The 20,854-nt window shown below is 42.9% G+C and overlaps 1 long non-coding RNA gene across 4 annotated transcripts in view; it reads right to left on the bottom strand.

Annotated features, from left to right (window-relative positions):
- LOC309861863 overlaps positions 1–20,854 on the bottom strand; it is a 184,107-nt gene that overhangs the window by 105,374 nt on the left and 57,879 nt on the right. For all 4 annotated transcript variants that reach the window (XR_014310253.1, XR_014310254.1, XR_014310255.1 and 1 more), the window contains one exon: positions 6,871–6,978. This is a non-coding gene — a long non-coding RNA (uncharacterized lncRNA). The remainder of the gene's footprint in view (positions 1–6,870; positions 6,979–20,854) is intronic.

Here is a 20,854-nt window from a genome sequence, read left to right as displayed (position 1 = left end):
AACAGTAATCCGCATCTATGAAATACCATCTAATAAGTACAGTAAATCCATTTGAAATCATGTGACATGATTGTGATCTGTCTGCTCCTTTCCTTGCTGGCTTCTGCTAACACACCTGGCCAAACTCAGAAGGGGCAGCTGGAGTCCCTCTTTGAGTCTTTTTTAAACATCAGTCAGAAGCTGAAACTCAAAGCAATGTGACCCCAGCACAACCTGAAACCTAAAAGTTTCCCAAGGCTCTTCTGTGAATTAAATGGCCAAGTTTCAAAAACATGCACATAGCATTTGAATGAGGTTCAGGGTAGCCGGTCAGATAAAGGAACGGAACAAAAGAAGGATGAACTTGAACTCAGCCAAAGAGCAGCCATTCTGACAACACAAGCAGACAGACAGTGGCACCCAAGGCCACGCAGAGCTTCCCAGGCCTGGGACAGAGCTGGGGGCCCTGAGACTCTGGCAACACCGTGACTAATTAGAGAGGCCAGGATACCAAGATCAAAGCTGGATCTGGTCTCCTAGACCTGACTGGGACTTTTTCATAGCTGCCACCTCTTGTGGGGACACCTTGAAACTTTCTGGGTCAACGAAAAGCTGAACTCTTTCAGCAGGGCAGTGAGGCTTCTGGGGATGACTCATGTGACTCTTTCTCTTAAAATGTGCCCTGGGAGTAGAATAGAATTTCTGTCCCACCTTCCATTCCTTTCAATTAGCCCAGACCAACTTCTATCAGGCTCCCTAATGATCAAACCACTCTTTGGGTCCCTAAGAGTCTGTTACGCATTCAAGACAGCACAAGGGGCTGCCACTAAAAATATGGGACACTATCCTGTCACAATCTTCTTTTGGAAATGAGATTTACAGACCTGAAACAATGCTGTAACAACTACAAAACTGTCCTGAAAACCAGCTTAGTCTTAATTATATTCTACATTAAGCAGAGTTCGTCTCAGACCCACTCTCAGAATATAAAATCCTAGAGTGCAAGCCCATGTGGTCTGCATCCCCTATAGCATCTAGCATGGACGCTGAGCACAGCAGGTCCACAATGAATAATGGATGGTTTATAGGATTAATCAGTTGGGAAACTGAAATGCCTGTGTTTCCTCATGGTTTAAGTCCCCTGGTAGCACAGGAGATGGAGAGTGGTGGAAAATGCCCCTGGCTTGTTCCAAGAACTTCATTCTGGGTTGCAAAAAGAAGTTTAACTTCTGTTTTGAAGTTCTGGAATCTGTGGGATGGCTTCCCCTTATGATAGGGTGGTGTCCGGTAAACAAGTGTTCTAGTGGGGTGTTACCAGCAAATGTTCCGGGCTCCCCTTGATCAACACTTGGCTCAGGTCATGAACATTCTCCTACTGGGTTCATCCGGCGGTAGGACAGGTGCTGAAGTACCATCTAACACAGAGACTGTGTTAGACAGCACCACACGTGTGTGTGCACGCACACGCACACGCACACAATGCAGAAACAGTACAAGATAATCGCCAGAAACAGAACTTGCTCAGGAAGAGTGTGGCAGAATGGGGGGATAAGTGTGGAGGAAATGCATAGTCCCAGGAAGCTGGCTGGGCCCCTATTTAGCATGCACACTGGTCAGCTGGAGGAAAGCAACTTCCCACTTTCTGGACTTTCTTATCAAGGGAAATGGCATCTAACCCTCGGTGACCAAATTTTGTCAACTCTAGTTGTGTTTTTACAGACTGATTTTGCTAGTCCTATCCGAAGAAAATAATGGGACTCAGCCATTTATTCCTCCAGCTAGGCATGTATGCTGGGTACGAATGCTACAAGCTGAGGATATAGTTGTGAATAAGAAAAAAGACCCCGGTTTTCAAGGAGATTATAACTAGTGATAACTGTATCACTAGTGACAACTAGTAATAACAAGTAATCATGAGGTGTAGTATTTTATTCCATTAGTTACATCCTTACGACTACTGATATAACCAGTACATATCATCCTAACTAGTGATTTCAGAGAGAAAAGATGCTCTCTCTGAAGGCAATTAAATAGGATGGGCTGATACTGGAGGGGTGTTTATGACAGTCCTGAACGAAGGGGTAACATCTGAGAGTCAAACTGCAGGGAGGAGAGAATATTCCTGGCAGAGGGAAGAGCAAACCCAAAGGCCATCCCTTTCCGTATTTATGAGCATGCTCAGCCTGATTTCTGACCCAGACAGCCTTCCACAGCAATAAAAGCTATGTGTTAGTGTGGCCTCCACTCTGAGGTTATCTTTCAGCTGGCCCGAAGGCACAAGAGCTAAGGACAGAGACCCAGCAGAAAGATTGTTTCTTAGCTTCCAAACAGTAAAGAAAACATAAGAACAGTAACCACCGGCCAGGCCACATCTCCTACCTCTCCTTGTGGTAAGGTCCTTGTGGCCTAGGGGGAATGAAAGTTATCTGCAAGGGTCCGGGAGGAAAAGGGTGGGTGGTGACAGAGTGTTACCTGCTTTGCCTGCTCGTAAAGCAGAGTCCACATGGGCCCACCCCACGGCCTGCGCTGAGGCTGACCGGGAGACGGGCTCTCTTGCTCCAGGCTGAAATTACCTCCTCTCCCTACATTCTCCCTTCACAACATCATAACCTCCCAAACTGAGTGACAGAAGGAAGAAGGCAGGGAGGCAGCTTACTCCTGGGGTTTTAGCTCTCTGTCCCCACAAATTTCCGATCTTTTCTTATACTGGTGAGCTCTTCCTTCAGCAACTACAGCGACATAGTTAAAAACAAAGGGTTCTGGAGTCAGGCTGCCTGGATCCAAATCCCGGCTCCACCTTTGCTGGCTACGTGACTTGGAACCGCTTACTTCATCTCCCTGAGTTCTGGTTCCCTCATCTGCAGGACGGTGGCTAGGTAACCTCCCACTGTGGCCGTGAAGGTAGAGAGAGAGTCTGTGGAGAGCCAGAACGCACGCACCTTCAAGGAATGGGCCCCGGATCAAAGGCACGTCCTAGTAACCCCCAAAGGCTTGACGCTCTGCGTGCATGTGGAAACATGAAGAACATCTGGTTTTATGGGAGGCATTAGCACCTATGACAACCTCAAAACCCCTGAATTAGAGGAAGGGGGAAAAGAACTGTCATCTTCCCATACCATGCTTTTAGCCAGGTTTCCAGAATGAGCTAATAAGGGCTCAAGGACGGAAAAGTACATTTGTTTCAAATAAACATTAAAACAATCACAAGAATTAAAAGAAAAGCTGCCTTGCAGATGTCTGGCCATTCACAGTCGCCCTGCTTTTGGATTGTTCCCAAGCAGCAAAGGGAAGAGGGAATACAATTTGAAAGTTTTGGGCTCCCCATGAGGTCACTGCAGATTCTATTTTCATAGTAAGACTTCCAGATGATTAGTAATTTTTTTTTTTTTTTTTAACAATAAGCCTCCAAGGAAAAGAAGCACCAAGCTGGTTCTCTCCCTGAATGCTTGTAAACATTCATTATTTTATGCCCTTCTGTTCTCCTTTTCTGTTAGGCTAAATTTTTTTCAAGGCCAGAGACCAGACGTGTTCTTTTTATATGCCAACAGCAAAGCTGATTTGTGTGGTAGTGATATTCATCAGCTGTCATTCACCTGTACTTCTTTAGAATGGGGATCTGGTGAATATTTCACAGCCATGGGGTATTATATTACTTATCCTTGTTTTCCAGTGGCCTGGCATAGCTCCTGGAATACTGGTTTCCACTAACGTTTGTTTAAGGGAAGAGTTAAAATAGTAGAAGCTATATAAGGTTGCTAGGAGCTCCCAGAGAAATGTAACACAAAATAGCAAGAGGAGAAAAGTAAACCCAGTATGTTAGCACATGCTGATGATGTAGTTAACATAAGATTAAAAAGAGTATTTTAACTCCCGTTGGAAGGGATAATAAGAGTTTATTTCCCACCCACATCAGGAAAAAAAAAAAAAAAGAAAGAAAAGAAAAAGTAGAAGGGTAGCCAGGCCTGGACTGAAATGATAGTTCCATTGTCACCAGAGACTCGGGCACTTCCTGTGATGACAAAGATGTGGCCCCCAGCCCAGAAAGGCTGCTGGAGTCCCAGCCATCACAGTCACATTCTAAGAGGAAGGGAAGAAAAAAAACCATCCCCGGATTTCTCTATAACACATTTGGTTATGTTCCTTAGCACAAACATAGTCACCTGACCTCAGCTAAATGCAAAGAAGGCAACTGCCCAGTTGTAGGCTTCTATTTGCCAAGAGGACCATAAGGATAACTCTAATACGAAAAGGTTTAGGAGCTTGCAGAGGATTCCATGTGCGCTTAGGTTCTGCGGTGGGGGAAGAATGTGGGCAGAGAAGAGATTTGGCTCTTAGGAATGGGCAGCCCAGAGTAGCCAGAGCAGCAGCCCGCTCGTCTGGGGCTTCTGACAAAAATAGATACACATACACACGTAATGAGGTAAAATAATTTAAAGGCCAATAGAAGATCTTAAAGTGGTTACAGCTGATGTTTTCAGTCCAGTTTATCACAGTAGAGAAGCAGAAAGAAGAGATCTAGGGAAGAAGCTCAGACCCAAGGAAAGATTCAACTATCAGCCTGCTGTCCCCACTTGCGGAATCTTTTAGAACCTGAGTATGACCCCGGGGTGGGGGAAAGACGACAGAAAGACGACGGATCCTTACCCCGAGTGAACACTGTGATGTCAGGGGGACCCCCCTGCTGCCTCTCTCTCCAGTCTATGTTTGGGATCTGTTTTGGGCTCCTGTTCTTGGATCGGTCCTCTCCCAGATCTTCTGTAGCCCTAAATATTGTGATACTGTTATTTCTGCAATGATAGTTCTCAAAATACTTGCTCTTGAAAGACTTGAGAACCAGCCACCACTGTTCGACGCCAGCCTCCCTCGGGCACACCAGCTCCTGAGCCCACAACAAGCAGGCTGCGAGAAAGTAACCGATCAGAGATTCTGCAGGAAGACTCAACAGCCCCTAAGAAGCTTCTGTTTCCCTGGGGGATGTTCATTCCTTTGGCACCTGTAGCTGAGACGAAGGCATAACTAAGGTCCTCCTCTATTCCTGGTGGGAGAGAGGGAGTCCAGGACAAGGGCCAGGGCCAGGCTAAGGGGGTCTGTGGAAATCCCGGTGCCCTGGGAAAAATCACCTCTGGCAGAGAGCAGCAGTGCTAGTATGAGAAAAATCATTTATCAGACTCCTGCTGACCCGGCTTCAGGCCCCAAATTCAGAACAGACGAAAATGGAAATGGCTAGATTGGGGTGGGAGGGGAGTTGTTATTGTTTGGTTTGGACAGGTTTTTCTTTGGTATCATGGAAGAGAGATGGCAAGGCAGTCACTAACCATGTCTATATATTTGCCTCCAGCCTCTCCCTTCCTGCTCTAGAAACCAAGAAATGTCCAAGGCACAAACAGGTGTGGACCAAAAGCATTAAAGGGATTCTATACAATTGATCTACTGTCAGCAGCGAAGAAAACCCAGTCAGCCTGCTTCCAGCCCGCCCTCAGCACGTGTCTGAGGCCTCCTGCCCGGCAGGTGTGTTAGCTCAGGACGCGGCTAATCTGAGGGCTTTCAGTTGACGGCTCACCTCACGGCTTGTAATACGTTGAAGAGCTTCAGAAAACCCCACCCTCTCTTTCGCCCCCAACCTTTCCGAGTGCTGGGATAAATGTCAAGAAGTCTCTGCACACGGTCTGTTCTGTCTACATAGTGCTGAAAAGAGGACAGCGGTCACCTCAGGGATTAGCACGGCATGCGGGGATTTTCACAGTGTTTTCGGGACTCGGTCTGGACTCATCTCTACTGAATCAGAGGGTGGGAGAGTTTTTAAAGCAATGGGGCAGGAGGATTATAGGTCACCTGGATTCCACAAAGGCCTGTGTGAGAGGGAGGTCAGGGACCAAGAGGCAGGAAAAACCTATTTAAATTTAGTCAAGCCAAGGGGAAACACTACATTCTTCTTGGTAAAATCCTTACCATAACACCCCAGAGTCATGCATCGATATGCCCATTTTATAGATTAGAAAACTGAGGCAGAGAGACTTGCCCTAATTCACAAAGCCCAAGCCAGCCCCAAGTTCACATTCCTCCCACAGCTCCCAATTCCCCATACATGCAAATTATCTCTTACTGCGGTCAGAAACTGGTTCAACTGCATTACTCTCAATGGCTGCCTTGGGCATGCCTCATGCCTTTGAAGGCTCAGTGCAAGGACCACCAAGAGAAATAAAAGAGTCCAGAAAGTATCCGATCATAGAAATCAAGGCAACAAGAAGTGGGAAAAAGAAACTGAAAGCCAAAAGTCAAATGGCGCATTTGAAGAAAATTATCTTATGACACAGGAAAGGATACTGGTGACTTCCAAGAGAGAAATTTCAGTACAGCTGTGAGGATGAAAACAAGACAGCACAGGGTTAATGGAAGTGGCAGATGGATAAAAAGTACAGGTATGGGGTCACAGTTAAGTAATAAAAAGAAGAAAGTTTGGATATGGGTGGAAAAACAAAAATCTTTTCGTTTTCCAGTAATAAGGGAAAATATGTTGAGAACCTGAAGCAATTACTCTGGGTCTGATATATTTATAAAGGCTTCTATGTAGGTTGCTAATGTATACACAAGAAGTATATGGGTTTATAAGAATATTCTCTTTCTCTACCACACTTGATCAGTCCCATCTCTAATAGGTACATTCATAATAGGGGGGCAGGGGACACTTAGCCCAGGGATCTGGTTAGTGTGGAAGGGCACTGCTCTCAGCCTACTTGCCAGACCAAGCCACGCTAGCTTGCTACCTTTTGAGGAGCTTCTACCATGGGCCTAGAGACAACACAGATGGTTTGTTTCGCCTGGGGTCTTAATCAGTTCAGGCTGCTCGAACGGTTCACCAAAGACTGAGTAGCTAAAATAACAGGAACTTACTTCTCACAATTCTGGAGGCTCAAAGGTCCAAGACTCAGGGACTGGCAGATCTGGTGTCGGTCAGGAACCCTCTTCTTGGTTTGCAGATGGCCGTCTTTTCACTGTTTCCTAACACCACATAGAGAGCGGAAAGGAAGTAAGGTCACCTGGGTCTCTTCTTTTAAAGCGCCAGTCCCATTCATGAGGACTCTGTCCTCCTGGCCTGATACCTCTACTAATATCATCATGCTGGCGGTTAGGATTTCAACGTACGAATTTGGGGGATGACACAAACATTCAGTCCATACCACTTGGCAACATGGGTCAGAGTTTCTAGGGCTCCAAGGAAAGACGCTGACGTTCTTAAAAGGGTTTGTGGATGTGGCAGTAGTTGTCACATTTGAAGGTGATTGGTGTTTGCAGAGCATCGAAGAGGAAAGCTGTGGCTTTGCGTGATCTTTCCCTCTGATTGATACCTGTTTTCAAATACTGATCATTCACCAGCCTGTGACAATCCCCAGCTGTTTGCTCTGAGGCCATCAGGCACAGATTTGATCAAACAAGGATATCTTTGTCTTATTAACTTTTTGTGTACATACATCTTGTCCAGCTACAGGCAGCTAATGCACCTAGAAGAAGCTAACCTATCTTTCTACCCTGGACTTTCAGCACTCCTTAAAGCTATCCTCTTCTTTAAGCCAGACCCACACCTGATCAGTAGTTTCGTGGATTTATTCCTCTGCTCATTTCCTGTTCTTGGGATCCGTTTCTCTCCTGTGGTTCTCCCCAGAGCAGGCCTCCTCTTGCCTCCATAGCTATCACCTGGCAAATGAACGCCTGTTGTTCCTTTTTATGTTTACGATTCATCTTTCCCAGGGACCATCCTAAATCTGCTTTTCCTGGAAACACTCGCAGTGATATCTTTGTGCTCCAGGGCCCAAAAGAGGCCGAGGGGCAGGGAACAATTAACAGTCAAGATCAAGTGTTATATCTGTGCTTTCTCGGCTGGAAAGGAAACAGCCAGCGCCTCAGTCCCGAGTGTGCACGGACACGTGGAGAATTTTTTTACCGAAATGTGCAACAAACACACTCAAAACGCCACAAATTGGTATCAGAAGTAGGTGAAACAACTAAGTATAAAAAAGTATATCTGGTCCAATCGTGGATAAAACGTCCCCTGAACCAAGTCAGCTCCTGAAAATGTTATTAGAGGACAGGAAGAATTTCATGTCAAGGAACAGATCGAGCAATCCAGGATATCTGTAGCCACAATGCTACGAAATGTTCTGAGGGTATTTGAAAAGTTAAAAGTTTTTCAGATTCCTATTTAAGGTCATTGGTTAGAAATGAGTAAGCTCCCATCGTTGGTGATACTCGGGTGTTGTTTAGGTTCATTGTCTCCAAAAACTGTCAAGGTCACTAAGTGATGAGAGGCCCTGGGTGGTGCTGGGAGCAAGGGGAGCTGGCCGGAGAGCTGGCCTGGGGACCCGGCCTGGGGACCTGCCCAGGACGCAGGACGCAGCTGCACTGACCACGTGGCAAAAGGGAGAGGCTGATGTCCTTGGTCTGGTCAAAGAGACATGCAGTTTTTATAGTTCTTGGTCTCCCACATACACGTACTCAAACGATACGTTCCTGGGCGTGTGCCTTGTACACTCCATTTGAAAAGCTAAACACTGAAGGAAGATTTATCCATTTTAAAATGCCGTCTGTGTACAACCTGAAACCTGCTTGTGTCCTTCTGGCTTACAACATTGCTCTGGCGAAGGCTGCCTGAGCAAGGCCTTTTACCGTTTGCCCTTAGACCATCCGGCCTCAGAGCAGAGAGGGGCAGGTGGTGGGTGCAATCTGTGAGCTACCCTACAGCCTAATAGGCAGAAGAATAAAGGTTCCCTGTGTGGAATGTTCTTCTGAGGAGGCTCTTTGCAGATTCCGGCAAGTCTGAGGAGACTGTCAAGTGAGTCTCCCACACTCCTCTGGCTGTAGGAGTGAACTGTCAGTCAGTGACACAAAGTGACCATGCCACAGGCTCAGCCTCCCCCTGGACCGGTGAGCAAGGGCTGTGCTTATTCCCAAGACCAGACTCCTCTCAGCTAAAGTGATCTCTCCCCCAGCCTGCTTCGGTCTGCAATGGAGTGTCCCCTGGAAGCTGGTCACCACGGAGGAAGACAAAGAGAGGGTCAGCCTGCGCAAGGGGGGGGGGGCATGAAGGAAAGGAGCTAGAGGGCAAGGCAGGGATGCCATTAAGCTGGCTCTCCCAGGGCCTTCAAAGAAAGCTTTAGAACTAAGAGGATTCAGAGAGCTGTGCTGTGGGCAATTGAAGGCTGAAGGTGTGCAGACCAGCTGGTACAAAAGCAAAGAGTAGAGCTGGACCTGGGAGCAGCACCCCGCGGCTGTTACTGAAAAATTCACAGGCAAATGTCAGCTCCACCTGCAAGCATTATGGAAAGGAGATGATGGTGTCTTACTTTTATTAACATATATGAACACCAGGCTTTCTGATCAGGTGGGAACAGCAGGGATGAATCATCTCCTGTCTCCAGGATCAACTGCGGTGTTGGGCTGTGTGTGTGTGTGTGTGTGTGTGTGTGTGTTTTCCTGGGTGCAGCAGACAATTGCTGCACATTCTTCAGGGTGGAATTAATAAATTAGATAGTCTGGAACAGAAAAATGTTACTAGTGGGCAGAGGATCTGGGGGAAATATTAAAATGATGTAGGAGCAGGTGGTTGCCGTGTGCCATGCTGGGAGCTCTAAATGCAGACAGCACAGGGAACGAGTCTGGAGTCATAGCTCAAGCATATCCCCGTAAAGGACATCCTTCCCAAGCCAGCAGGCAGAGCGTGAACTCTGCATTTATAGCTCCCAGCCGGCTGTCCAGCGTGGTACCCCCTTTCCCCATGAGCATGCACAGTAGTGGGCATACTCTCGCAGAGCTGATTACCCTAAGATTCCTTTGATACCCTAACATACCTTAATTACATTCCTCAAATGTGAGTGTGCAAAGGATCCTGCAGGAACTTACACATTATTATATGAACATATTTTTGGAGTCCTGCCTACCCCACTGGAGATCTGAGTCAGTACATGAGGGATGGGGCTCAGAATAGTGAATTTTTCAAGCTCCTCAAAACTTTGAGAAAACAGTTTTAGCTAAACCAGGCTAACACCGAAAGAAATTAAGCAATAAACATTTCCTTCAGACTGTACTGTTTTCTTCCCTCGAGGGTTTTGTACTGCCAGCTCCCAGGGACCGTCCATAGATAAGAAGTGGTCTCAGAAATTTGCTGCTGATAGACATTTCCATCTTAGATTAAGTTTAAGTCAACATGTTACCTATCTTAGGAGTATTCGGGATGTACAGCACAAGGCTTATTTTAGAACGGGAGGTTGTACAGTCAGGTGAAGGATTTTTCACAGCAACTGGGAGAACAAGACTGTCCTGCTGCTCCCAGAAATCACAGAGAACCCGGCACAGCCTAGAGCTAAGCCAGGCTCTAGATGTACGTGACCTCTTACTGAGATCATACCACCACCAACGGAATCCACTAGATCTTCCTATCTTAGTCTATTCAGGCTGCTGTAATGAAAATACCATAGATTGAGTGGCTTAAAGAACAAACGTCTAACTCTCACAGTTCTGGAGGTTGTCTGAGATCATGGTGGTGGCAGATTTAGGCTACTGAGGACCAGCTCCCTGATTCATAGACGGACGTCTTCTCATTGTGTTCTCACGTGATAGAGGAACAAGAGAGATCTCTGGGGTCTGTTTTATAAGACCACTAATCCCATTCACGAAGCAAAACCTTCACCTCCAAAACCATTGCCTTAGGGATTAGGTTTCAAGATACGAATTTGAGGGGGCGCATTCAGCGTACGACACCTCCAAAGCCAGACTCCTATTATTTAAGGCAGAGGGCCAGGAGAGCAGAAAGAGCTTTTGTCAGGCAGTCCAACCTGGTCTTCCATGTTCTCTTCAAACACATACTTGAGCTTAACCAGAGTCTGGTAACAAGTTTCCCCACTGCCTCTGGCAGTGGACAGGCTCATCGATGCATCATCAGCAAGATGCTGTCTGTCACAGGCAATCGCCCTAATCATTGCTAGGCACACAAATCACAGTAAGTGTTCATGCATAAAGTGAAACTGATTAGAGAAAACAAACTTCACCAAGAGATCCGTTCAAGATCAGATTTCTTCATATGGAATCACCGGTACGTACGCATCTTTATTGGGCTGGGGGGTATCCTGGCACATGGAGAAACTGTCCTCCATAAAACCCAACCACAATGATCTGCCACCCACCCATCTCTGGGCCACATGCGAAGCCTGCCTTTTTCCCGATAAAAGCACCCTTTATTCCCTGGAGCTACCAAAGAAAAGCAATACAAATTAATTAGCACCTTTTCCATTTTGTCCTCATCGTTCAAAATCCAATTAGATCTAAGTGGAAGGGGGCCTTGCTCTTGTGGACAGTCTCACTGTGCTTAAGGATGGCTTGGTGGTTGAACTAGGTAAGGAGGCCAGCAAGATAAAATGACCTTTAATTTACAACCTTATCTCAGTGTCAAAAACAAAGTATTGTTGAGAAAATCAGTAGTGGTTACCAAAGCCAAAGAAAAAAATGTGCTTAATACTTCCAAGATGGCAAGAATTATGCTTCTTTTGTTGTTTACAAGAAAGGAAATGGGAATAATGGTCACTGTATATGTTACTATTTACTGAGCACATAATATGTATGTGCTGACTTACAAGTTTACATAAATGATCTCTTTTAATTTTTATAAATGTTCAATGAGTATGTTACATTTATTATTCTCATTCTACACATGAGAAATAATTGGGGGGCTTTTGTGGGGGGAATTCAGTTCAACTGATGTGTAAGAAGCTATAGATAAGAAAGTTCACCAGGGTCCAGGTCTCCTTTATAAAATAACGAAGGCAAAAAATTTTGAGACTCCAATAGCTTTCCTAACACCTAACGCAAAGCAGAGCAAGGTCTCAGACACAGGTACGTTGATGCCAAATCTCACATTGTTAAGGACTGCACTAAAGTGTTTTTTACATGGTTTTATTGTTTGGATAAATCAACAGTGAGGGACATTATAGTCCACATGTTAAGAGCATATATGGATTACTTTTTAAAATGTCTCTTACTGCCATATACTTGGGGCAACTACCATCAAATAAATTGATAACTGCTATATGTTTCCTCACACTGAAACTAGTCTTAAAGTTGGGACATTTAAGGAGTTGATAAGCTATAATTTGATTTGTTGTTGATGAAACACGTGAATCATGGGCTCAGGAAGTTAAAAGCCATGTTAGTCATCTTCCGTAGGACCCCAGATCCAATGCAGGAATTCTATCTGCAGTATTCCTGGTAGAAAATCCTACTAGCTCAGACAACAGGCACTTTTCTTATTAATGCTTTAAGATTCAAATCAAGAAGTAACTTCTGTAGGCTCTCCCTGATGGATAAAGTAGGGTTTCTTTTAATGTTTATACCTGATTAGGGTGCAGTTTACATAAAAGACGATCATACAATTTTTTTCTCATATTTTCTTCCCGGCTTTTTAAAAAAAAATTTCAAATAGCCAACATAGAGTACAACACTAGCTTTTGATATAGAGTTCAATGATTCATTACTTGCGTATAACATCCAGGGCTCATCACATCACACGCTCTCCTTAATGCCCATCACGGAGTTTCCCCGTCTCCCCAGCCACCTTCCTTTCTGCAACCCTCAGTTTGTTTCCCAGAGTCAAGAGTCTCCTATGGTTTGTCTCCCTCTCTGATTTCTTCCCATTCAGTTTTCCCTCTTTTCCCCTATAGTCCTCTGTGCTATTTCTTACATTCCACGTATGAGTGAAACTACATGATAATTGTCTTTCTCTGATTGACTTATTTCACTTAGTCTAAGTTCCATCCATGTCCATGTAAATGAGTAAGTACTCATCCTTTCTGAAGGCTGAGTAATATTCTATTGTATATATGAACCACATCTTCTTTATCCATTCATCTGTTGAAGGACATCTCAGCTCCTTCCACAGTTTGGCTATTGTGGACATCGCTGTTATGAACGCTGGGGTGCACGTGCCCCTTCTTTTCACATCTGTATCTTTGGGGTAAATACAAAAGTAGGGCAATTGCTGGGTCGTAGGGTAGTTCTGTTTTCAACTTCTTAAGGAATCTCCATACTGTTTTCCAGAGTGGCTGCACCAGTTGCATTTCCACCGACAGTGTAAGAGGGTTCCCCTTTCTCCACAACCTCTCCAACATTTGTTGTTCCCTGTCTTGTTCATTTTAGCCATTCTAACTGGTGTAAGGTGGTATCTCACTGTGGTTTTGACTTGTATTTCTCTAATGACAAGTGATATGGAGCCCTTCTTTCATGTGTCTCTTGGCCATTTGTGTGTCTTCCTTGGAGTCCAGCTTCTTTGAGATATATTTAACATAGTATAATACTGTGTAAGTTTAGGCGTGTAATGGGATAAATGTAAATTTGAAAAATATATATATAGTGGTAAGAACTTTCAAGATCTAATCTCTCAGCAACTTTCAAGTTTACAATGTTGTTAACTATTAACTACAGTTCACATGCTGTGCGTCAGATCCCCAGCTGGCCAGGCTCCACATTCAAGTGGGGACACCAGTGGCGGCTCCCCAGTTAGACAGGGTTGCGGACTATGTTCAAGGCCAGCAGCTGGGCTCTCTACAATGCTCTCTGGGCAGGCTGGGTTGCAGGTTATGTTCCCTAACAGGACAGTACCACTGGCTAGATTCTGCAGTTGGGCAGGGCTGTGGGCGACACTTCATGGTTGCTCCTGGACTGGTAGGGCCTCAGACTGTGATCCCTGACCAGAAAGTGCTGCCAGCCATGCTCTGCATTCAGGTGGGGCCAGAGGCTGTGTCCTGAAGCTGGACATCACCCTCGGATAAGCTGTTAGCTGTGTTCTACTGATGGGCAAGGTCACTGGCTGAGATCTTTGTTTGGGAGGGGCTGCCAGCTGCCCCCAACACATGAGTGGGGCTGAAGGCTGTGGGCTCTGGTCTCCGATGGAGTTATAGGCTATAGTCTACAACTACATAGGGTCACTGACTTGGTTCTCTGTAGGCTTTGTTCATTAACTGGGTAGGCCAAATGCTGGGCTTCATTCAGTGCTGGCTGGACTCCATGGATACATGTTACCATAAGATAGGACTTGAGGCTGCTCGGGGTCACTCTGCAGGCTCACTGGTTTTGTGCTTCCTGAGGCTATGTTCAACTACTGGGCAGGACTGCTGTGTTGGCTCTCTGTGAATTTGTTCCCCTGTCCAGGTAGAGCTGTACAATGGGCTTCCTGGCTAGTATGGCCTATTGGATGAGGATCCAAATCAAGCACAACTGTTAACAAGAGTTCCCTGGCTGGATGGGCTAGCAGCTCAGCTCTGCAGATGGGCAGAGTTACTGGCTGGGATCTCTGCTCCGGCACTTCTGCAAGGAGCAGCACAGTGCACCAAGATCTGAGCTCTGATTACAGTCAGCCTTGCCCCTCTTTTCTATCCCTGATTCCCCAGTGGTAGAGTTCCACAGACTCCTCTAGTGATCCCTGAGACATGAAAGTGATTACGCCTCCTGGGAAGAGTCCCTCAATGCTGGGGAACCTAGATACCACCTTAAGTTATTTTCTTCCCACTAGAAGACCATACACACAGGGGGACTCTCTTAGTGCAACTCACCACCAGCCTGGGGCAAGGATATGCAGTCAAAGTTAATCTATTTCTCTTATTCATTTAATGTGGTTCTTCAAGGTTTCTATTGTCTAAGGGGGATGCTTCAGTCTTACCCCTGGGTTCTGGAATTTTCACAAGAGTGTCTTATCTATGGATAGTCTCTAGTTAGTCTCTTTGCAAAGGAAACCTGAAGTCTGGAATGACCTATGTCACCATCTTGATGATGTCACTCTTCTCTCTTCTAATTAACGCAGTGAATTATATTAATTGATCTTTCAAAACAAATCAATCTTTTGCATCTACAACATTTGACTATATTGTCTTTTTTCTATACTGCTAGATTCAATTAGCTAATTTTTGTTAAAGATTTGTGCCTCTATATTCATAAGAGAATTTGGTCTGTAATTTTCCTTTCTTTTAATACCCTTGTTAAGTGTTGCAATTAAGGTGAGATGGTCCCATAGAAAGAATGAGAAAAAGATTCTTCATTGAATTTTCTCTGTAAGAGCTTGTCCAAGGTTAGTGCTCTTCTTTCTTGAGTGAACAAAAGAATTCACTGGTGAAGTCATACACATCTTTGAAAAATATTAAAAAAAAAAAAAAAAAAAAAAAAAAAAAGAAAAATATTTTTTAATACCAGAATTCCATTTCATCAACAGATAAAGGATTATTCAAGTTGTCTACTTCTATTAGCATTGGTATGTGATATTTTTCATATAATATTGTCCATTTTCTTTAAATTTTTAAATTTCTTCATCTAAAGTTCAAATGTTCTTTTTATCTATAAAGTAAAACCTAGTGTGCTCTCTCCCTTCCTCTGCTGTCTCTCCCTCCCTCCTTTATCATGGTTGGTAGTTAAAAATTTTCAATTTCAATAATCTTTAAAAAAAAAAACAAAATATTTATCTTTGTTAATTTTCTCTCATGTATCATTTTTTCTTTATCATTTATCTCTGCCCTTATTTCTTTCTATTTTCCATAGCTTTGATTTGCTCTTCATTCTCTACTTTCTTGAAATAAACGTTTAAATATTTATTTTCCTCTTAATTTTCTTTAAATGCATTTAAGCTAAAAATTTTCCTGCAAACACTAATTTAGATTTATTCTAAAGGTTTTCATATGTAATATTCCTTGTCATTCCATATAAAATATTTTCTGATTTCCATTTTGATTGCTTATTTTACCCAGGGATTAGTTAAAAGTTTGTTGTTTAATTTCAGTGAACTTGAGAATTTCCTCATCATGTTTTTGTTATTGGTTTCTGGCTAAATGTCAACATCATCCTAGAACAGACTGAATCATTTGAAATTTTTGAGGCTTTCTTTTGGCCCAACATACAGTCAATTTTGGCATGTGCACATGAAATGATCTGAATTCTATTAAAGCTGATTCCATGTTCTATGTATGTCAACTGAGTCAGGTTTATTAATTTTTTTGTTCGGCTCTATCCCATGACTGAGTTTCTGTGTGCTTGTTAAATCAACTTCAATTGTAGGAATTTTCTAATGTCATTTTAGTTCTGCTTTGAATTTGTTCATTTTCTGCTCCTCTATTTTGTAGCTATAATGTTGAGTGCATATAAATTTCACACCAGAATGTCGTTCTGTGGATGAACCTCCTTACTAGGAAATACTCTTGCTTCTTGCTATTTGTGTCTACTTTGTCTCTTAGTTTGGCTATTTTCTCTTGACTGGTGGTTAAAACATTTTTCCACCCTTTGACTTTAAAACTTTCTATGTCCTTCAAGTAGTCTCTGTCTCTGGTCAGCAACATAATGGGACTTTAATTGTTACTCAGTCTACCTTAGATTTTTATTGCAGCATTCAGTCCATTTATAGTTAAAGTAATTTCTAATAATAGGGCCATATCTACTGTTTTATCATTCATTTTCTATTTTTCCCACTTGTTCACTTTTTCTCCATTCTTCTTTTGGTTTAATCATATATTTTATTATTCTGTATTTTCTTTCTATCAAGTGTTCTCACATATTCTCATATTCTTCTATTAGCAATACTCATAGATCTTACAAAACACATCCTTAAATTACACAGTTAACTCAGCTTATTACATTTACCACTTTGTAGTACTGTCAATGCATTAGGACTTTCAAGCTCCTGACTTTTATTGTTGTCATACATTTTAGTTCTACATATAAATGCATCTCCACAGATATTCAATATTCAAATACCCTTGCATATACATATACTCATGTATTTATTAACATACCTATCATACATTTATCTTTTATCCTTTCTGGTATTTTTCATTCTCTCCTAAATTTCTTTGTCTCCATCTATGATAATCTTTCTGCCTGATGAATTTTATTTAGGTTGTCTCTTACTTCAGGCTTACTGAAGAAAAGTTCTCAAAATCTTTGAAAACATTCATGCTATTCTGAAGGATATTCCTGCAGAATGCATAATTCTATTTGGCAGTTATTTTCATTCAGCACTTTAAGATACTATTCCACCACAATCTGGCTTCCACTGTGTTTTTAAAGAAGTCAGCTAACAATCTAATTTTATTTTCTTTGAAAGTAATGTGACTTTTCTCTGGATGCTTGCAAGGTTCTTTTCTTTTAGTATATCTTCCAGATTTATTGGGATGTGCCCATATCTGTTTCTCCTACTTTCTTTTTTTTTTTTTTTTTTTAGATTTTTATTTATTTATTTGACAGAGAGAGATCACAGTAGACAGAGACAGGCAGAGAGAGAGGGAAGCAGGCTCCCTGCCGAGCAGAGAGCCCTATGCGGGACTCGATCCCAGGACCCTGAGATCATGACCTGAGCCGAAGGCAGCGGCTTAATCCACTGAGCCACCCAGGCACCCCTGTTTCTCCTATTTTCTATTCACTACATTCTTGAATCATTGGGCTGATAAATTTTAATTGTGAAAAATTTTAATCATTATCAAATATTTACTGCTGTCCCATTCTGTGCTCTCCTTTTAGGGCTCCTTCTTATATACAGGTTATGTACTACAGATTTTTAAGTTTGTTTCAATTTTTTTTTTAAGATTTTATTTTTTTATTTGACAGACTGAGATCACAAGTAGGCAGAGAGGCAGGCAGAGAGAGAGAGAGAGAGAGGAGGAAGCAGGCTCCCTGCCGAGCAGAGAACCCGATATGGGGCTCGATCCCAGGACTCTGGGATCATGACCTGAGCTGAAGGCAGCAGCTTAACCCGCTGAGCCACCTAGGTGCCCCTTGGATGTTTTTTGCCCTCTATTCTGTCCTTTCCATTTCTTCTCCTCCGTGGATAAGTTTGGATGAAAGATTTCATTTATTTATTTGACGAAGAGAGAGAGAGATCACAAGTAGGCAGAGAGGCAGGCAGAGATAGAGAGGGAAGCAGGCTCCCCACTGAGCAGAGAGCCCAATGTGGCGCTCAATCCCAGGACCCTGAGATCATGACCTGAGCCGAAAGCAGACACTTTAACCCACTGAGCCACCCAGGTACCCTGTTTGGATGTTTTCTAATGACCTGCTTTAAACTATGTTCAGTTTTACCCGTGTTCTATTATATCCAGACACTTCCACATCCTGTGTTTTGTTGTTGTTGTTACTGTTGCTGTGGTCTTAGTTCTAGAATGATTATTTGATTTTTATAAATATCCCTTATCTATCTGGTCCTTGCCTCTAATTTCTTTAATATATTATTAATAATACTTTGTCTGCTAATTCAGTGACCTAGATCATCCATGGACTGACATCTATTTATCTTCCTCTTCTCTTAATTACTGGTCATATTATCCTGCCTTTTCACAGGTCTATTAATTTTTAATTGTATGCCAGGTATAATGAATAAAAGAATCAAAGAGAGTCCAAATCATTTCATATTTCACTGAAGAGTGCTTTCTCCACATTTAAGTAAATACGAAGAGGACATGATCATCTCAATCCAATTAGAAACTCTTTTGAGATAAAACTAGATTAAAATATTTATAATATTCAGTACACTTCTGATTCTTAATGCTCTAAGTACATGCATATTCTAGATTTTTTTATTAGAACCCTGATAGGACTCTGTCTACCAAGCCCAGCACAGTAGATGTTGTCTGTCTCTACTCTTCGTAAGTTTCAGTCACTCCATCCAGCCCCCAAGCCAATGTTTTGAATTCCTGGCAGGTAATTAATGCCTTCGATGCAAGCTCCCTTACTAGCAGACCTAACTTCCTAAGCACCAGGAATCTCTGGATATTTTACTTCACATTTCAGTAGCTTTTAGCTTAGCTCCCTTGTTACTCCAGAACTTGTTTGGAGAAAACAAACGTTTGAGTCCCCCTCAAGTTTCCAAATTGCCACACCACTCCCACTGAAGAACTAAAAGCTAAGGTAGTTATTTCTCCCCTCAGCAGAGTCCTGCTGCTTTAGCAAGACTAGTCCTCTGATCAAGCTCCAACTCGGCAGATGACGCAGGCTGGACAATGGCTGGAGGTAGGCAGCTTACTTCTCTCTCAAATTATGGTTTATCTCATCTCTGTTACTTCCACAGCCCTCTCATGAACACAGAAATATGCATTTTTTAATCTATCCATCCATTTGAAGCTGCTGCCATGGAAACATCACTCCGTTGGCATCGACTATATCCTGCCCAGAAGCAGAAATCTATAATGCCCTACCTAGAAGCAAAAAAAAAAAAAAAAAAAAGAAAAGAAAAAAAGAAAAAAAAAGAAACCAACCCAATTTAGGAATCCTTTAGTTGCAAGTAGTAGCAACCCGATGCAAACTGCCATAGATTTAAAAAAAAAAAAAAAAGGAATTTATCATTTCACCTAATTGGAAAGTTCATGTGTGTAAGACTGGCTTCAACTACAGGTAATATAAGAATTAAAAAAAAAAAAAATTCATTGGCTGCCATCAGTATTGTGCTCATTCCTGTCTTAGCTATCACCTATCACCCAAACTAAATGGATTAAAAGTGGGTGATGCATGATTCCCCAGAGAAAAATTTGCATCATCTTATTAGAGGAAAGAGGAGTACATCATAGACAGTAAGAGCAAATGCCCATTATTCCTGACAAGTCCAGCTGTCATTCAACTATTTATCTTCTCAATTGCCGTAGCTTCTATCAGCCATGTAAGATGGAAACGCATTACTTTGACTTGTGTATTGCTAGAGTTAAACTGAAATTTTGCTCCTGATATTCTTTTGGTATCCAAAGCCTTCAAATTCATGCCGGATTGCAAACAGATACTTAATAAATGCTTATGGCTTGGTTCGTCCTGGGATGTGTTACCTGACTGCCTTTCGCACAGCAGGCTAGCCACGGAAGAAGGTCTAGTTTCTCAGTTTTCAGCTGTAATCATGTGCTAACGCGTGCTACCAGAAGACAGCACTTTAAAATAAGCTGTGGGTTACTGTGCTATATTTTATGCAGTATTCTTTTGAAGAAAAACTAAATGAGAAAAACGGGTGAGGGTGCCCAGCTAATCCTGAGCCGTTTCACTGACGTGCTCTACTGGGTTCCACTTGCCCTCATTTGCTGTGACATTGCACGTCCCATTTTCCACCTTCCAGGCAGGCAATTATGGGAAGGACTTTAGTGAGGCTTTCCAAAAGAGGAGACCGTGGGCTGAACGGAGCAATGTCAGAAAGGCAGCCCCAGTTCCTCCCAACTACTTGGCATGTCTCTCCCAACAAAGGAAATGGTTTTGAATTCTTTCTTTCACCTGCTTGCTGCCAGATATCTCATAGAAGAGTCTACATTTTGAGCCTGAGCTTGAAACTACGAACTGGCTTATACAGTCAGTGAAGGATTGGAATTAGCAGACCATGTTATTTCCAGGGTGTGTGCAGATCCCATAGTGGCTGTGTTGACTAAAGGCATTTGAAAAAGAAAGACCTAAACAAATGAATAAATTAGAGCAAATGCACAGTGTGATGATAAAGAACATAATCTCTGGAGTCAGAATCTTGGTTCTGCTGCTGGGCGGCCTTGGGCCTCAGAGTCCTAATTTGTATCACAGAGCTATTGTGATTAATTGGAATAATGCATGTGAAGTGCTTAGCATGATGCCAGGCATAACCAATAATGAGTAGTTATTATTGATATTTTCATTGAATTGTACAGAAAACTTTAGAGATAGCACCGCCAACTATTCATCACCATGGTAATAAGCTAGTGTGGCAACGGCCACAGATAAGTCCAGAAAAGGCTTAAGGATTATCCAAATACTATGTCCATAGTATTTTATACTACATTTTATCCAAATACTATGTCCATAGTATTTTATGCTACATTTTATACTATGGACATAATACTATAGACAAATACTATGTCCATAGTAT

This window comes from Mustela nivalis (assembly GCF_964662115.1).
Source record: "Mustela nivalis genome assembly, chromosome: 3".
Lineage (NCBI taxonomy): Eukaryota > Metazoa > Chordata > Mammalia > Carnivora > Mustelidae > Mustela > Mustela nivalis.
Note: the sequence above shows the minus strand (reverse complement) of the source record. Positions and strands in the feature narration are given on the sequence as shown.